Here is a 6,880-nt window from a genome sequence, read left to right as displayed (position 1 = left end):
GGGAACAGGAAGCTAGAAGTCTCTTTGAACAGCCCGGGCACTTTGTTAGGACATGTCTCTGCCATCCTCAAACCAAGCAGGGAGAAAGAACACAGGGTCTGTAATGAGAAAGCCTCGTACACTGCTTTATAACTCAACCCAGACAGCTTGGTTACGTTTCAACCCATAGCTGGGAGCTGAGATTCTGGCCAGGCTGGGCCCTTCAGGTTTAATTAATTACCTTTAATGCAGCAATAGAAACTTCAATTTAGGAGTGTGAGGCCTGGGCTTTAAATCCCCCGGCTGCTTAGTGCAGCCACAGCCTCTACCTGCTCTGCTGCAGGAAGACTGGGGGTTCTGCTGCACAGGGACGATGCATCAAGTACCACAGCTAAAGGGAGGCACGCCATAGTTTGCAGGTTGTGATGGTCCTGAGTGGCTTCCCCTGGTCCCTGGGGTGTGGGCTGCTTGAGCTGCACGGGGAGGGGAGATGAGGATGGGTGGCTGCAGTGCCCTGGGATGTGCAGGAGTGTGTATCCCAGCATGGTGGCGTGGGCTGACCCCTCTCATACCTGCCTTAGCAGCAATGGTACGTGACGAGAGTCTAACCTGGAGACAGGCACCTTTGTACCTTTACTTATATTTAGAGGCCAGAAAGCCTTATGAATGACAGCATGTGAAATTCTGCCATTAAGATGTGCTCTCTCACTACCTGTTTCTGCTGTTTTGGTTCAAGAGTGTTTCTTTCCCTCCCTTGGCTGCATGGGTTTGGCTGGACCTGGGTTTTTTCCTGCCTCAACTCTTGGCTACCTTTCCAAATTGGGATTAGCTTTAAGCACTTGCTCAGCCATCCTTGATGCTGAGCTTGCCGCCTTTCTTCTAGCTTAACAGTGTTTTCTCCTTTGACAGCAAGGTTATGTGCTTTCTCACTCTGTCAAGTAGCTGCCCCTTTTTCCCTGAGCTCCTCAGCAAACATTTCACACTGCCGCCAAGCCAAAGTGCTTGATGCTGGGGTTTTTACGTTTATTTTTGGTAATATTTGTATTCCCTCTCTTTTTCTGCACTCAAAGCTGCAGGCTGTGGCAGGGGGACGAAAGAAAAAGCCATTAAGTTTAGAGGCCCTGAATAACTGGGTTTGCTGAGGTTGCATCAGTAAAAGCAAAGCAGCCTGTAATGCAGGAATGAGCTGGCTTCCCATGCAAGCAGCTCAATCATGTGCCCGGCCTTGGGAAGCTTCCCCTATGGCTCTGCTCCCCCTGACCTGCTGTTTGTGCGAATGCAGTGGGCTTCTGCTGCAGGAGTACAAACTGCAGCATCCTGGTGCCATGGGGTAGCAGCCTCTGGAGGAGATCATCTTGGTTTATGGCTGTGAGCAGAGAGAATCAGTAACTCGGACCTTCATCAGTGGTAAGCAGGGAAGTAAAAACTTGTCAATGAGCCATGCAGAAAATCAGTGTTTCTTCTGTAGGTCAGAGGAAGGGGTCGCAGGGAAGATGGATATTCTGGGTATGATCCGTACCAGCCCATTCCCCTGCATCCCGTGGGGATACGTATTTAAGAGCATTGGGGGCAGGCTTCAGCGTTGGCATGCTTACCTGAGGGTTGGTGCTGAAGGTTAAAGGACGCTTCTCAGGCACAAAGCACGTCTGAACCAGGGCTGGAGTGAATAGCTTCTTGTGGAAGGAGAGCACAGGAAATGTGATAAATGAAATTAGGGTTCTATTAAAAAAGGCACTTTTTGGCCAGACCAGTTCCTTGGACTAGGTCAATGTGTGTACACCCAAGCAGAGAGAAACATAACTGCGGAGGAAGACAGTGGCAACTTGATGTGAGTTCAGCCTCCATCCAGGCTGGCTTCTCTTCATCAGCAAACTCCCAAAAGGAGACTTGGTGATGTTCTTGCCTTTACAATACGTTTAAATGACAATCGTCCCTCACTTTTTCCCATTCCTATGTTCCATTTTGCTTACGGGAGAGCAAACTTCAAACTGAGTAACTTTCACTCATCACTTGACCGAGGTTCAGGATGATGTGTTATTCATAGCATGGGTTGGGTGGGAAGGGACCCTAAAGCTCAGCCAGTTCCAGCTCCCTGTCGTGGGCAGGGCCACCTTCCACTAGAGCAGGTTGCTCCAAGCCTCGTCCAACCTGGCCTTGATTTGTGATGTCCAGCTGAACCCAGGACAGTGATTAACTCTTATGCTACCATGACTCTGAAAGCTCAAATCCCCATAGAGAGGAGGTGTTTAAAGAAGACATAGCATAAATATGGCTGGATCACTGAAGATGTTTATTGTGCTGTTCATGAACTCCAATGGCATGCGGTTCATTAGTGCCACAGAGAAAGAGCTCCAGGGCCATCGTGCTTTCTTTGCTGTATTACGAAGGTCAGATTTTAATATGGAAGGCCTTGAAATTCCCTATAGGAAAGATTCTGTTTCCGACCAGTAGAGGGAGAAAGCAGGCCAAAGACATAAATTAGAGGTTTTAATTAAGATTTATGGTGGAAACAAGTCCGACTTATCTCCATAGTTCGAGTGCAAGGACAGTTCACTTTGCTGCAGGGTTCTTTGCTGATGCCTTTTATTATTCCATTTATTAAAAGGCTGATGAATAGCAGGTATACGCAGTATTTGCCTGTCCCGACAGGGGAAATAAACCAATGTAATTTGAGAGGCAGATTTCTTGTAGTCATTAACTGAAAAGTACATTTGAATGTTCAGCAAGGTAAAAAGAAACTGTTTGCACACATGAAATGTTTGCTGTGGCTCAAGCATGTTAATCTGAATGAGTGTGTAAAGTATAAAGTCCCAGGAAACCATTCCAAAATGCTCAACTTCATCTAATAATCTAATCTAAATCTAATAATAAGCAAGCTAATAAGTGTAGTCACATAAAAATGTTGATAAGTGATTTGCCAACGTTTCCCAAAGGGATTATTTCTGCTTGAAATGCTTGTTCTTATCCATGGTACATCTGGTACAGTATAGGCAGGGAGGGGTAGAATAATTGTCATGGTCAGGCCCTACAAGACAAGGAATGGGTGTTTAGGGTCAGAACTACCAAAGTAATCACACCCGGAGAGTAATGCAGGTGTCTGAGACTCACCTTGTCAGCGCCACTGTTTCAAACGTGACAGATTCGCGTATTGTCCTCATCACACAATCTCTTCTCGTTTTCTTGTAGGAGAGGATGTGACTGCCATTTCCAACAGAGAATTGATTCTCTCCTTCCTGTGGTGTCTGTGGGATGCACTGCGAAGCGTCTGGATCTGACTGCCTTGACTTTAAAAACGCATATCACACCAAACAGGAAGAAAAAGTTGGAGAGAGCAGCATGTTTCTATAGCAGAGTGCAGGTAGGTTTTGGCAGTGTGGCTCCTCTCAGCATTGGCTCCACATGTGAGTGATACCTTTAAGAAGCTCTGTCCCATAAGTTTAGGAAGCTTCATGGGAATAGTCAGCCTTGCTGTCTACCCCAGAGCCTCAAAAGACCTTTTATATGCTGAGTCCAGGCCATCATGGACCTGGAAGAAAGGACTGAGATGCTGAACTCCCTATTCCAGCCTGTGCAACACAGCTATACCAGGGCTAAGTCAGGTTGCAGAGCTGCCCTGCAGTGTCCTGCTGCTGCTAGAGTCCTTTAACAAGGTCAGAATATCATTCACCACCTTGAGGTGGAATCTCTTGGTCGAAAGGAGATCTTGTGGTGTTGGAGTTGAATAGCAGGAAGGAATCAGAGATTGCTCTGACACAACAGTATGGACTCACCAAAAAAGATCTGTGGCTCCTATGAAATACATTTTGATGCTTCTGAGAGCTCTTGGAAGAGAGGTGTTTTTGGGGGTTCCTCCCCTCCTTCCCCCCATACATCTTTACAGTTTTGTCTTTCCTGGGTTCAGCTTCTGCTAGCTGAGCTGATCTCAGCTGGTACCTGCACCATTTTGCTATTGCTTTGTTCTCATATTTCTCAAGTCAACCATTCACTTGACTTTAGATAATAAATTTAAGTAATCCTATATGTAAGTAATAGTCTTTCAAACTAACACAGTCACACAGAGGGAAGTTGGACAGGCATGAGTTATTTTCTGCCTGTGGCAATCACTGACTATAGTCTCTCCCATCACTTATTATTGCAGTACCATCTCTCATAAGATATTGGGCATGGTATAAACAGAGATGGGAAAATGAAATTGGAAACTATGTGATTTTTCTGTCCATGTAGTGGCTTTAAAGAGATACTGACTGGGTTTGGAAAGACAGCTAAAAGGTGTGCGTCTCCATACATGAGGGAGATCATGGTTGAGGTGCTGTATTAGTCACAACCTACCAGGAAAAGATTGTAAAAGTCTTAGCAGATTCCCCTGAAATCTAGAGACCTTTCTTTAGCTGAACAGAAGGAACCTATGGTCTAGAGTACCGAGTGCTCCAGGGAAGATTAGGAGAATGGATCCCTCTATTAACAGTCAAACACAGGCCACCAATGCAGTTAATCTGTCATTTCTCTTTTGCCTTCCCCTGAAGTCCTGAGATTTGAGATACCACCTTCCATGAGTGTGTGTTCTCTATAATTTTCTCTGTAAGCAGGAAAGGATGTTCAGGTCCTAGCGCTGAGCACAGAAGCTGGTGCAAGTGCCCTGCTCCTCAGCTACGTTTGCTCAGCGAAGTGAAGGAATTTTATCATTCACGCAGCTGGGAAAACCCTACATATTTCCGTCTTGCTCCTTATGGAGAAGTCATCCTTTTCCTCAACATATTTCATTCAGAGACCCTCACTTCACAGACAAAGCTGTGCCTGGGGGGCTAGAGGGATCCTGAATCTTCTCAGCTTACCCTTTGCATCCCCTTTCACTTCTCTGTCAGAAAAATGTCCCCTTCCACCAAGTGAAGAGCCTTGGCATTGACTTTTCAGATGTTTGGTACTTGATGAAGTACATATGAAGATAGGCTGAGAAAGTTGAGGCTGTTCAGCCTGGAGAAGAGAAGCTGCGTGGAGACCTCAGAGCAGCTTCCAGTGTCTGAAGGGGGCCTGTAGAGATGCTGGGGAGGGACTCTTCGTCAGGGACTGTAGTGACAGGACAAGGGGTAACGGGTTCAAACTGAAACAGGGGAAGTTTAGATTGGATCTAAGGAGGAAATTCTTTCCTGTTAGGGTGGTGAGGCACTGGAATGGGTTGCCCAGGGAGGTTGTGAGTGCTCCATCCCTGGCAGTGTTCAAGGCCAGGTTGGAGCAAGCCTTGGGTGGGATGGTTTAGTGTGAGGTGTCCCTGCCCATGGCAGGGGGGTTGGAACTGGATGATCTTGAGGTCCTTTCCAACCCTAACTGTTCTATGATTCTATGATACGGAGATTTTTTGTTTCCATTTATGCATCCAGTAGAGGTAAGATTAAATTGCAAGAAAGGGCAATCCAGCTGCAAATGAAACAAATGAACCGCAGATATAAAAGCTAAACTCTTAGAGTACCATTGGCTTAACCATTGATTTGTTGTTCTGTTTGGGTTGGGTTTTGGGGTTTTTCTGGGAAAGAATTGCAGCTTGCTATAAAGCTATTTACATCGAGAACATCAACTGGGATTTGGTATTAAAACTGTAACTGAATCTATTCCCGTTAACGTTGTTTAATATAGACCATCAAATGGTTTAGGAGTAGTGAAGTCACGTAATACTGAGGGTGTACTCCGGGTCACCACTAATAGTTGCTGTGGAAACCTTAATGTCTCCTCTTTTCTACCAGCAGTACATAACTGTAGTGGGTTTGTTTTTTCAAGGATTATATTCCATAGCACTTGTAAAGAAAAAGGAAACTGAATGACCTTCACTGAAAGCAGTTTAATTAAAAGAGAGTGAATTCCTCACTTTTCTGCGCTAGTTGTGGGAACAGGAGTAGGGCTGCATTTCAGATGCCTCTGCAGGACTACTCCAACTGCACTCTTCAGGCACGAGGTCTTAAAGTTACAGAGCCAGGAGCACTGAAATGAAAAGGGCTTAAGTGTCCTCAACATATGAAGGACATGGAGCTGTTGGAGCAAGTCCAGAGGAGGCCACGAGGATGCTCAGGGCCTGGAGCACCTCCTGTATGGAGACAGGCTGAGAACACTGGGGCTGTTCAGCCTGGAGAAGAGAAGCTGCGTGGAGACCTCAGAGCAGCTTCCAGTGTCTGAAGGGGGCTGCAAGGATGCTGGGGAGGGACTCTTCATCAGGGACTGTAGCGATAGGACAAGGGGTGATGGGTTCAAACTGAAACAGGGCAAGTTCAGGTTAGATCTAAGGCAGAAGCTCTGCCCTGTGAGGGTGCTGAGGCGCTGGCACAGGGTGCCCAGAGAAGCTGTGGCTGCCCCATCCCTGGCAGCGTTCAAGGCCAGGTTGGACGGGGCTTGAAATAAACTGCTCTAGTGTGAGGTGTCTCTGCCCATGGCAGGGGGTTGGAACTGATGCTCTTAAGGTCTTTTCCAACCCAAACCATTCTGATTCTAAGTTTCCAGTTAGAACTGTGGGCATCTGCTGTTCCAGAAATCAAGCCATTGAGCAGTGATGGCTGTAACAGCTTAATTGCATGTTGGCGGAGGCCTGATCTAAGTGTGTTTGCATACAGGGAGGATCCAGGCAACAGCAACTTGTTACAGGGAATGCGATTAACACGTGTACAGCACACTGGTACCAACACATGGAAAACCCAGGAAGGCCATTGGTGGCCATGCTCGTGCCTAGATGTATTTAAAGTAAATAAATGTTGGCCTGCAGCTTTATATTTGTTTTATATACACGGTCCAACACTTGTCCTCCTGGACAACTGACCTGTCTGCCCTGCTGAGCCCTGCTGCGGGGCTCATGGGCATCTTTCTTGTGGGCAAACAGCCCATGCATCCGAATAGTCCTTCATGACGACAAGAAAACAGCCGA

The 6,880-nt window shown here is 46.6% G+C and overlaps 1 long non-coding RNA gene across 1 annotated transcript; it reads left to right on the top strand.

Moving 5' to 3' along the window:
* Nucleotides 1-310: 310 nt before the first annotated feature.
* On the top strand, nt 311-6,677 carry LOC136009094 (uncharacterized). The gene is made up of 4 exons (XR_010610326.1): nt 311-398; nt 1,262-1,386; nt 3,166-3,337; nt 6,573-6,677. It is a non-coding gene; the product is annotated as an uncharacterized LOC136009094 (long non-coding RNA).
* The last annotated feature ends 203 nt before the right edge of the window (nt 6,678-6,880 follow it).

The sequence above is a fragment of the Lathamus discolor genome, chromosome 2 (assembly GCF_037157495.1).
Source record: "Lathamus discolor isolate bLatDis1 chromosome 2, bLatDis1.hap1, whole genome shotgun sequence".
Lineage (NCBI taxonomy): Eukaryota > Metazoa > Chordata > Aves > Psittaciformes > Psittacidae > Lathamus > Lathamus discolor.
Note: the sequence above shows the minus strand (reverse complement) of the source record. Positions and strands in the feature narration are given on the sequence as shown.